Here is a 12,953-nt window from a genome sequence, read left to right on the forward strand (position 1 = left end):
GATGTGTCCAACCTTGACTGGTCCTGTATACAGTTGATGTGTCCAACCTTGACTGGTCCTGTATACAGTTGATGTGTCCAACCTTGACTGGTCCTGTATACAGTTGATGTGTCCAACCTTGACTGGTCCTGTATACAGTTGATGTGTCCAACCTTGACTGGTCCTGTATACAGTTGATGTGTCCAACCTTGACTGGTCCTGTATACAGTTGATGTGTCCAACCTTGACTGGTCCTGTATACAGTTGATGTGTCCAACCTTGACTGGTCCTGTATACAGTTGATGTGTCCAACCTTGACTGGTCCTGTATACAGTTGATGTGTCCAACCTTGACTGGTCCTGTATACAGTTGATGTGTCCAACCTTGACTGGTCCTGTATACAGTTGATGTGTCCAACCTTGACTGGTCCTGTATACAGTTGATGTGTCCAACCTTGACTGGTCCTGTATACAGTTGATGTGTTCAACCTTGACTGGTCCTGTATACAGTTGATGTGTCCAACCTTGACTGGTCCTGTATACAGTTGATGTGTCCAACCTTGACTGGTCCTGTATACAGTTGATGTGTCCAACCTTGACTGGTCCTGTATACAGTTGATGTGTCCAACCTTGACTGGTCCTGTATACAGTTGATGTGTCCAACCTTGAATGGTCCTGTATACAGTTGATGTGTCCAACCTTGACTGGTCCTGTATACAGTTGATGTCAGAAGTTTACATACACCGTGGACAAATACATTTCAACTCAGTTTTTTCACAATTCCTGACATTTAATCCTAGTAAAAAGTCCCTGTCTTAGGTCAGTTAGGATCACCACTTTATTTTAAGAATGTGAAAAGTCAGAATAATAGTAGAGAGAATGAATTATTTCAGCTTTTATTTCTTTCATCACATTCCCAGTGGGTCAGAAGTTTACATACACTCAGTTAGTATTTGGTAGCATTGCCTTTAAATTGTTTAACTTGGGTCAAACTTTTCGGGTAGCCTTCCACAAGCTTCCCACAATAAGTTGGGTGAATTTTGGCCCATTCCTCCTGACAGAGCTGGTGTAACTGAGTCAGGTTTCTAGGCCTCCTGGCTCTCACACGCTTTTTCAGTTCTGCCCACCAATTTTGTATAGGACTGAGGTCAGGGCTTTGTGATGGCCACTCCAATACCTTGACTTTGTTGTCCTTAAGGGATTTTTCCACAACTTTGGAAGTATGCTTGGGGTCATTGAACATTTTGTTAACAAGAAATTTGTGGAGTGGTTGAAAAATGAGTTTTAATGAATCCAACCTAAGTGTATGTAAACTTCCGACTTCCACTGTATGTGGCTGTTATAAATACTGATTTATATGACGGTGCTGGCAATTATAATAGGAATAAGAATAAGAAATGTTTTGAAATGAACACAATTTACATTCACATAATGATTTATGTTAATTTGTTCCTGATGTCTTTCATTTTAATTTGTCCAGATCAAAACATGTGGTCGAGATGAAATCATTTGATTAGGAATGTTACGTAACTATGACTACCAAGTCAGTGCTCAGACAATGCTATTACTGCAGAAAGAAGGGGGGGGGGCTTCAGTATAGAGACTTTTTAAAAGGATTCAGTATAGAGACTTTTTAAAGGATTCAGTATAGAGACTTTTTAAATGATTCAGTATAGAGACTTTTTAAAAGGATTCAGTATAGAGACTTTTTAAAAAGGCTTCAGTATAGAGACTTTTTAAAAGGATTCAGTATAGAGACTTTTTTAAAGGATTCAGTATAGAGACTTTTTAAAAGGATTCAGTATAGAGACTTTTTAAAAAGGCTTCAGTATAGAGACTTTTTAAAGGATTCAGTATAGAGACTTTTTTTAAAGGCTTCAGTATAGAGACTTTTAAAGGATTCAGTATAGAGACTTTTTTAAAGGATTCAGTATAGAGACTTTTTAAAAAGGCTTCAGTATAGAGACTTTTTTAAAGGATTCAGTATAGAGACTTTTTTAAAGGATTCAGTATAGAGACTTTAAAAAAAGGCTTCAGTATAGAGACATTTTAAATGTTTCAGTATAGAGACTTTTTAAAAAGGCTTCAGTATAGAGACTGTTTTAAAGGATTCAGTATAGAGACTTTTTTAAAGGCTTCAGTCATTTTGCTAAAATTAAGCCAGTATAAACCAGGAAGAAAAAAGAACCTCATCATATAAAATACAATTCTCTCTTCTTCTCTCTGTCTTCGTATTGTTTTCTGAACCTCATCATATAAAATACAATCCTCTCTTCTTCTCTCTGTCTTCGTATTGTTTTCTGAACCTCATCATATAAAATACAATCCTCTCTTCTTCTCTCTGTCTTCGTATTGTTTTCTGAACCTCATCATATAAAATACAATCCTCTCTTCTTCTCTCTGTCTTCGTATTGTTTTCTGAACCTCATCATATAAAATACAATCCTCTCTTCTTCTCTCTGTCTTCGTATTGTTTTCTGAACCTCATCATATAAAATACAATCCTCTCTTCTTCTCTCTGTCTTCATATTGTTTTCTGAACCTCATGTCGTGGAAGATTCAGAATTTGTTGGTAACGTAGGTAAGATGTTTTATATTCATCATATGTTTGTAAGTTACTTCTCATCAGAATGTTATTTTTGTATAATACTGTGGCAGGGTTGCAGTTATCTGTTCTATGTCAAGACTAAGTTGCATGGGCCGCAGAGAGGGGAGAGGTCAAAGTGTCATCATGTGTAAACATATCTTTTGCTCCACAATGTCTGTGTGCCAGTCAGGGTGTCTGTGTGATTTTCTCCAGGATTGGTTGTATTTAGAGTTGGTTGTATCTAAATAACAATTTGATGTATGCCTGTTGATATGGAGGATTGGTTTATGGTTCTGGGGTTGAGAGAGGAGACAAAGCTGAACAATGAATTATGCCGATGTTGTTTTATCCTGTGTATCTTTGCTATAAAGGATCCCATTTTGCCGTTGTGTGGGGACTCTCAACTTTTCATTAGAGATACTGAACTGTTGAAAGTCAAAAGGCTATTGCAATGTGGAAGGGGCTCTCAGAGAATTTATTGAGAGACACTGAGTTACCTGAGAGTCACCGGATTGTGATAGAGCTGATATAATTAAAGATGGACTTTGACAACTAACTCTGACTTGTGTGTGTGGTTTGCTCCCATGATTTGGTAAATACAGGAAACTTCCACGACACTCATCATATAAAATACAATCCTCTCTTCTTCTCTCTGTCTTCGTATTGTTTTCTGAACCTCATCATATAAAATACAATCCTCTCTTCTTCTCTCTGTCTTCGTATTGTTTTCTGAACCTCATCATATAAAATACAATCCTCTCTTCTTCTCTCTGTCTTCATATTGTTTTCCTGTCCTCTGGGTTTCCTGAACAACATCGAACATTTAGTTTGAGGAAACGCCTGTTGGTGGTTTTTAAGCTAATAGCTGCTCTAAATAGATGCAATTAGTTAGAAGTGTGAGATATTTAATCACTCTGCACCAATTAGAGTCTCATCAAGTACTGTCCAAGAGGCAGCACACTCTCCTCTTTTTACACACACACACACACACACACACACACACACACACACACACACACACACAGAGAGAGACCGATGTGTGTCCCTGTGGAACGGTGTACTGTGAAGTTAAATCAGGAGGGGAGAACAGCTAAACCTGTTATTGCAGTTTAACAGACTCAGAAGGTTTATTGAAGACCGAGCCCATCTCTAGCCTCCATAGTTTATGCACTAGGCTGGCAGAACATGTGTGATTAAACAAGAGGCTTTTCTATACCATAAAAACATTCCACTTGACTTATTTAGGAGACAGGTGGTAAGTGGGGATGTCTGTACACTCAGTAGACAGGCCAAACCAAGACTAGAAGTACATTTCCTGAAGCCTTCTGTAAACTCTGATCACAAGCTTTGTGTCTATAGGAAAACTACTGCAAAATAAACTTCTAATCTTAAACTTTAATTTTAATATTCAATATGTATTTTGTTAAGTGACAAGGAACCTCCATTTGGAGGTTACGCACACAATCAAACAGTATTTTACAGTTTTTTTCAACTGCTTACACACAACATCTTTTCATGTCACACGATTTTTGAAACCTCTCACTGAAAGTGCAAAACTACACACCAAATATCCAAAACCATAATCTATTTCTCAGCCTTGGACTCAGTTGTCAATTGCATAAAACACTTTTTTTCAAAACACTACTCACAATTCTCTACCTAAAACACAAAAATCTAACATCTAAATCTAATCTGCTTTCCTTTTCCAAACACAACCAATCAAAATGCTACACTTATTCACCAGGTCACACACTCCTCACATGTGCAAACACTAATAGCTTAACTGATCACTAACCAATCACTGCTTTACTGTAGTATAGGCCTATAAATAGGTCAAAGGTCAGATTACCTGTTTTGAACAATGGATGCCAACAATGGACAGAGAGCAAGAGGAGTAGGAGGGAGAGGAAGACAAGGGCAAAGAAGAGAAGGAAGGAGAGCCATCTCTGATGAGATTAGGGAAACACTTGTTGATCATGTGATCAACCACGGTTTGACCATGAGAGAGGCTGGACTGAGAGTTCAGCCCAACTTGAGTCGATTTACAGTGGCGTCCATAATTCGACCCTTCATAAATGAGAACAGGTATGCAACTATCTAATGACTATTTTAGAATTACAGTAATGTACTGTAAAATACGTACGACTGCATAGTATTGCATAAAATTTGTAACTCTAAGCCATCCATTTACTGCACTGCATTGAATGAATGAGGTTGGTTATCAGGCTGTACTACATTGTTTTGTACATTGTTTACAGTTCCTATGCTGAACACATACTGTGTTTGAATTCTGTACAGAGTGGAAAGGCAAAGACATCATGGAGGACGAGGACTCTTGTTTACAGATGTACAAGAGACTGCAATTATAAATATGGTTTTGGCCCGACAATGCAATTAAGATTTGAGAGATAAGAGAGCATATCTTGAAGAACGACACCATATTTAACAACATCAATGCTGTCAGCCTGTCGACCACACAACGCATCCTCCAACGGCACCGAGAGACGATGAAACAACTTTACAGGGTGCCATTTGAGAGAAACTCTGACGGAGGCAAGAATATGCGACATGACTTTGTAGAGGTATGTTTGCAACACTACTTCCAGGACTTCAGACCATATTTACTCCTCTGTACATCCTTTTGTCTGTTACAGAGAGTATTGGAGCTGGATGCCCATGTAATTCGCCATTAATTTATTTATGTGGATGAGGTTGGCTTCAACCTCACCAAAACCAGGCGCCGCGGAAGAAATGTAGTAGGACAGAGGGCAATTACCAATGTCCCCGGACAGCGTGGGGGTAATATAACTGTGTGCTGCCATCACTCAAAACGGGGTCCTCCATCACAACGCCACACTGGGTCCGTACAACACCGGCCATATGCTCACTTTTCTGGATGCAATTTACACAATGCTTGTCCCTGATCCAGATCAGGAGCCTGCTAGATTTGTGGTTTTATGGGACAATGTTAGTTTTCACTGGGCTGTTCTGGTCCAAAACCGGTTTGCCACCCATCCACAATTTGTAGTTTTGTACCTACCCCCATATTCACCTTTTCTAAATCCCACAGAGGAATTCTTCTCAGCCCGGCGCTGGAAAGTGTATGATCGCCAACCCTATGCCCGCATGCCGCTTCTCCAGGCAATGGAGGACGCATGTGGGGACATAGAGGTTGTCTCTGTCCAAGGTTGGATACGCCATGCTAGGAGATACTTCCCTCCATGTGGAGACATAGAGGTTGCCTCTGTCCAAGGTTGGATACACCATGCTAGGAGGTATTTCCCTCCATGTGGGGACATAGAGGTTGTCTCTGTCCAAGGTTGGATACGCCATGCTAGGAGATACTTCCCTCCATGTGGGGACATAGAGGTTGCCTCTGTCCAAGGTTGGATAAACCATGCTGGGAGATACTTCCCTCCATGTGGGGACATAGAGATTGTCTCTGTCCAAGGTTGGATATGCCATGCTGGGAGATACTTCCCTCCATGTGGGGACATAGAGGTTGTCTCTGTCCAAGATTGGACACGCCATGCTAGGAGATACTTCCCTCCATGTGGGGACATAGAGGTTGTCTCTGTCCAAGGTTGGATACTCCATGCTAGGAGATACTTATTCACCTTTTCTAAATCCCACAGAGGAATTCTTCTCAGCCCGGCGCTGGAAAGTGTATGATCGCCAACCCTATGCCCGCATGACGCTTCTCCAGGCAATGGAGGACACATGTGGGGACATAGAGGTTGTCTCTGTCCAAGGTTGGATACGCCATGCTAGGAGATACTTCCCTCCATGTGGAGACATAGAGGTTGCCTCTGTCCAAGGTTGGGTACGCCATGCTAGGAGATACTTCCCTCCACATGGGGACATAGAGGTTGCCTCTGTCCAAGGTTGGCCACGTCATGCTAGGAGATACTTCCCTCCATGTGGGGACATAGAGGTTGCCTCTGTCCAAGGTTGGATACGCCATGCTAGGAGATACTTCCCTCCATGTGGGGACATAGAGGTTGCCTCTGTCCAAGGTTGGATACGCCATGCTAGGAGATACTTCCCTACATGTGGGGACACAGAGGTTGTCTCTGTCCAAGGTTGGATACGCCATGCTGGGAGATACTTCCCTCCATGTGGGGACATAGAGGTTGCCTCTGTCCAAGGTTGGATACGCCATGCTAGGAGATACTTCCCTCCATGTGGGGACACAGAGGTTTCCTCTGTCCAAGGTTGGATACGCCATGCTAGGAGGTACTTCCCTCCATGTGGGGACATAGAGGTTGCCTCTGTCCAAGGTTGGATACGCCATGCTAGGAGATACTTCCCTCCATGTGGGGACACAGAGGTTGCCTCTGTCCAAGGTTGGATACGCCATGCTAGGAGATACTTCCCTCCATGTGGGGACACAGAGGTTGCCTCTGTCCAAGGTTGGATACGCCATGCTAGGAGGTACTTCCCTCCATGTGGGGACACAGAGGTTGCCTCTGTCCAAGGTTGGATACGCCATGCTAGGAGATACTTCCCTCCATGTGGGGACACAGAGGTTGCCTCTGTCCAAGGTTGGATACTGGGAGATACTTCCCTCCATGTGGGGACATAGAGGTTGTCTCTGTCCAAGGTTGGATACGCCATGCTAGGAGATACTTCCCTCCATGTGGGGACATAGAGGTTGTCTCTGTCCAAGGTTGGATACGCCATGCTAGGAGATACTTCCCTCCATGTGGGGACATAGAGGTTGTCTCTGTCCAAGGTTGGATACTCCATGCTAGGAGATACTTCCCTCCATGTGGGGACATAGAGGTTGCCTCTGTCCAAGGTTGGATACGCCATGCTAGGAGATACTTCCCTCCATGTGGGGACATAGAGGTTGCCTCTGTCCAAGGTTGGATACACCATGCTAGGAGGTATTTCCCTCCATGTGGAGACATAGAGGTTGTCTCTGTCCAAGGTTGGATACGCCATGCTAGGAGATACTTCCCTCCATGTGGGGACATAGAGGTTGCCTCTGTCCAAGGTTGGATACTGGGAGATACTTCCCTCCATGTGGGGACATAGAGGTTGTCTCTGTCCAAGGTTGGATACGCCATGCTAGGAGATACTTCCCTCCATGTGGGGACATAGAGGTTGTCTCTGTCCAAGGTTGGATACGCCATGCTAGGAGATACTTCCCTCCATGTGGGGACATAGAGGTTGCCTCTGTCCAAGGTTGGATACGCCATGCTAGGAGGTACTTCCCTCCATGTGGGGACATAGAGGTTTCCTCTGTCCAAGGTTGGATACGCCATGCTAGGAGATACTTCCCTCCATGTGGGGACACAGAGGTTGCCTCTGTCCAAGGTTGGACACGCCATGCTAGGAGATACTTCCCTCCATGTGGGGACACAGAGGTTGCCTCTGTCCAAGGTTGGATACGCCATGCTAGGAGGTACTTCCCTCCATGTGGGGACATAGAGGTTTCCTCTGTCCAAGGTTGGATACACCATGCTAGGAGGTATTTCCCTCCATGTGGAGACATAGAGGTTGTCTCTGTCCAAGGTTGGATACGCCATGCTAGGAGATACTTCCCTCCATGTGGGGACATAGAGGTTGCCTCTGTCCAAGGTTGGATACTGGGAGATACTTCCCTCCATGTGGGGACATAGAGGTTGTCTCTGTCCAAGGTTGGATACGCCATGCTAGGAGATACTTCCCTCCATGTGGGGACATAGAGGTTGTCTCTGTCCAAGGTTGGATACGCCATGCTAGGAGATACTTCCCTCCATGTGGGGACATAGAGGTTGCCTCTGTCCAAGGTTGGATACGCCATGCTAGGAGGTACTTCCCTCCATGTGGGGACATAGAGGTTTCCTCTGTCCAAGGTTGGATACGCCATGCTAGGAGATACTTCCCTCCATGTGGGGACACAGAGGTTGCCTCTGTCCAAGGTTGGACACGCCATGCTAGGAGATACTTCCCTCCATGTGGGGACACAGAGGTTGCCTCTGTCCAAGGTTGGATACGCCATGCTAGGAGATACTTCCCTCCATGTTTGGCAAGAGAAAACGTATCTTGTGACCTGGATGAAGTATTGTGGCCAGAAACAGGCCGGAGAAGAGATGAAGCGTAGCTTAACACTGGTGACACACACGCACGCACGCATGCACACAGTCTGACCACATAGTGTACACAAGCCTCTACCTCAAACAGGTGTGATCCTCTCAGCCCTGCCCAGCAGATATTTCACAGAGTCTATGAAGAAACAGGTGTGATCACCTCAGCCTATAACAGGGTTATTCAACTCTGACCTGACGAGGTCCAGAGCCTGCTGGTTTTCTGTTCTACCTGATAATTAATTGCACCCACCTGGTGTCCCCAGTCTAAACCAGTCACTGATTAGAAGGCAACAATTAACAAATGCAGTGGAACTGGATTCGAGGTCAATGCCTCTAGTGATTTGAATTATTTGCCAGATGCTCTGGACAAGAACGTTTACGAGATGACTAAATATAAACACGACTGAAAACAATAGCTGTAGTCATAACGATGTGGTCCTCTTCCTGAGGTAGAGGACTGTAACTGTTTCCTGTCATCTCTATAATAACTGTAGTCATGACGATGTGGTCCTCTTCCTGAGGTAGAGGACTGTAACCCTGTTTCCTGTCATCTCTGTGTGTGTGAAGGTGTCCGTCAGACTATTAGAACCTGAGCCATCACAACAACAGACATGACACACCATAACAACAGGGCTGTCCAGGCCACAAGGGTCATGTTCACTATGTACACAGACTGGAAACACACAGCTGGCTGACTGCTTCCCTGTCCTTAAAGGGCCAGTCAATCAGGGTGTCTGGAAAACCTCCTGGACTCACCTAGTCTCTCTGCTCACGTAGTCACACCTACATTAACTACAAAACCCTGTCCCTAGTCTCTCTGCTCACGTAGTCACACCTACAGGTTAACTACAAAACCCTGTCCCTAGTCTCTCTGCTCACGTAGAGTCACACCTACATTAACTACAAAACCCTGTCCCTAGTCTCTCTGCTCACGTAGAGTCAAACCTACATTAACTACAAAACCCTGTCCCTAGTCTCTCTGCTCACGTAGAGTCACACCTACAAAACACTGTCCCTAGTCTCTCTGCTCACGTAGAGTCACACCTACATTAACTACAAAACCCTGTCCCTAGTCTCTCTGCTCACGTATAGTCACACCTACATTAACTACAAAACCCTGTCCCTAGTCTCTCTGCTCACGTAGAGTCACACCTACATTAACTACAAAACCCTGTCCCTAGTCTCTCTGCTCACGTAGGCATACCTACATTAACTACAAAACCCTGTCCCTAGTCTCTCTGCTCACGTAGAGTCACACCTACATTAACTACAAAACCCTGTCCCTAGTCTCTCTGCTCACGTAGGCATACCTACATTAACTACAAAACCCTGTCCCTAGTCTCTCTGCTCACGTAGAGTCACACCTACATTAACTACAAAACCCTGTCCCTAGTCTCTCTGCTCACGTAGAGTCACACCTACAGGTTAACTACAAAACCATGTCCCTAGTCTCTCTGCTCACGTAGTCACACCTACATTAACTACAAAACCCTGTCCCTAGTCTCTCTGCTCACGTAGAGTCACACCTACATTAACTACAAAACCCTGTCCCTAGTCTCTCTGCTCACGTAGAGTCACACCTACAGAACCCTGTCCCTAGTCTCTCTGCTCACCTAGAGTCACACCTACAAAACCCTGTCCCTAGTCTCTCTGCTCACGTAGAGTCACACCTACATTAACTACAAAACCCTGTCCCTAGTCTCTCTGCTCACGTATATTAACACCTACAAAACCCTGTCCCTAGTCTCTCTGCTCACGTAGAGTCACACCTACAGAACCCTGTCCCTAGTCTCTCTCTTAGTTATCTTAAACCCTGTCCCTAGGTCTCTCTCTTGGTTATCTTAAACCCTGTCCCTAGGTCTCTCTCTTAGTTATCTTAAACCCTGTCCCTAGGTCTCTCTCTTGGTTATCTTAAACCCTGTCCCTAGGTCTCTCTCTTAGTTATCTTAAACCCTGTCCCTAGGTCTCTCTCTTGGTTATCTTAAACCCTGTCCCTAGGTCTCTCTCTTAGTTATCTTAAACCCTGTCCCTAGTGTGTGACCCCCTTAACTAGAGACGACCCATGAAGCGTGACCCCTTTAACTAGAGACGACCCATGAAGCGCGACCCCTTTAACTAGAGACGACCCATGAAGTGTGACCGGAAACCCTTTAGCTAGAGACGACACATGAAGTGTGACTGGAAACCCTTTAACTAGAGACGACCCATAAAGTGTGACTGGAAACCCTCTAACTAGAGACGACCCATGAAGTGTGACTGGAAACCTTTTGACTAGAGATGACCCATGAAGTGTGACCAGAAACCCTTTAACTAGATACGACCCATGAAGTGTGGGACGACCCATGAAGTGTGACTGGAAACCCTCTAACTAGAGACGACCCATGAAGTGTGACCAGAAACCTTTTAACTAGAGACGACCCATGAAGTGTGGGACGACCCATGAAGTGTGACCGGAAACCCTTTAACTAGAGACGACCCATGAAGTGTGACTGGAAACCCTCTAACTAGAGACGACCCATGAAGTGTGACCGGAAACCCTTTAACTAGAGACAACCCATGAAGTGTGGGACGACCCATGAAGCGTGACCGGAAACCCTTTAACTAGAGACAACCCATAAAGTGTGGGATGACCCATGAAGTGTGACCGGAAACCCTTTAACTAGAGACAACCCATTAAGTGTGACCCCCTTAACTAGAGACGACCCATGAAGTGTGGGATGACCCATGAAGTGTGACCGGAAACCCTTTAACTAGAGACGACCCATGAAGTGTGATCGGAAACCCTTTAACTAGAGACGACCCATGAAGTGTGACTGGAAACCCTCTAACTAGAGACGACCCATGAAGTGTGACTGGAAACCTTTTAACTAGAGACGACCCATGAAGTGTGACCGGAAACCCTTTAACTAGAGACGACCCATGAAGTGTGTGACGACCCATGAAGTGTGACCAGAAACCCTTTAACTAGAGATGACCCATGAAGTGTGACTGGAAACCCTTTAACTAGAGACGACCCATGAAGTGTGACTGGAAATCCTCTAACTAGAGACGACCCATGAAGTGTGACTGGAAACCCTCTAACTAGAGACAACCCATGAAGTGTGGGACGACCCATGAAGTGTGACCGGAAACCCTTTAACTAGAGACAACCCATAAAGTGTGGGATGACCCATGAAGTGTGACCGGAAACCCTTTAACTAGAGACGACCCATGAAGTGTGACTGGAAACCCTCTAACTAGAGACGACCCATGAAGTGTGACTGGAAACCCTCTAACTAGAGACAACCCATGAAGTGTGGGACGACCCATGAAGTGTGACCGGAAACCCTTTAACTAGAGACAACCCATAAAGTGTGGGATGACCCATGAAGTGTGACTGGAAACCCTCTAACTAGAGACGACCCATGAAGTGTGACTGGAAACCCTCTAACTAGAGACAACCCATGAAGTGTGGGACGACCCATGAAGTGTGACTGGAAACCCTTTAACTAGAGACGACCCATGAAGTGTGACTGGAAACCCTTTAACTAGAGACAACCCATGAAGTGTGGGACGACCCATGAAGTGTGACCGGAAACCCTTTAACTAGAGACAACCCATGAAGTGTGGGACGACCCATGAAGTGTGACCGGAAACCCTTTAACTAGAGACAACCCATGAAGTGTGGGACGACCCATGAAGTGTGACCGGAAACCCTTTAACTAGAGACGACCCATGAAGTGTGGGACGACCCATGAAGTGTGACTGGAAACCCTCTAACTAGAGACGACCCATGAAGTGTGACCGGAAACCCTTTAACTAGAGACGACCCATGAAGTGTGGGACGACCCATGAAGTGTGACTGGAAACCCTTTAACTAGAGACGACCCATGAAGTGTGGGACGACCCATGAAGTGTGACTGGAAACCCTTTAATGTGATGACAGCTCTTCCTCTCCATCACGTGGAAGTTCACGTTGTCCAACAGTGGAACACAGTAAATACTGAACAGCTGTCCTCTCACACAGATCCAGGCTCAGAGGTAGAAATCACCATGGAAATCCTTATCGGGATAGCACAGTAATCTGATGCAGTGATTGGAGGTTAGTTTTGGTCCTTGTGGTCCTCAGAACAATCTGATGCAGTGATTGGTTAGTTTTGGTCCTTGTGGTCCTCAGAACAATCTGATGCAGTGATTGGTTAGTTCTGGTCCTTGTGGTCCTCAGAACAATCTGATGCAGTGATTGGTTAGTTTTGGTCCTTGTGGTCCTCAGAACAATCTGATGCAGTGATTGGTTAGTTTTGGTCCTTGTGGTCCTCAGAACAATCTGAT

This window comes from Oncorhynchus clarkii, chromosome 2, assembly GCF_045791955.1.
Source record: "Oncorhynchus clarkii lewisi isolate Uvic-CL-2024 chromosome 2, UVic_Ocla_1.0, whole genome shotgun sequence".
In the NCBI taxonomy this organism is placed as follows: Eukaryota; Metazoa; Chordata; class Actinopteri; order Salmoniformes; family Salmonidae; genus Oncorhynchus; species Oncorhynchus clarkii.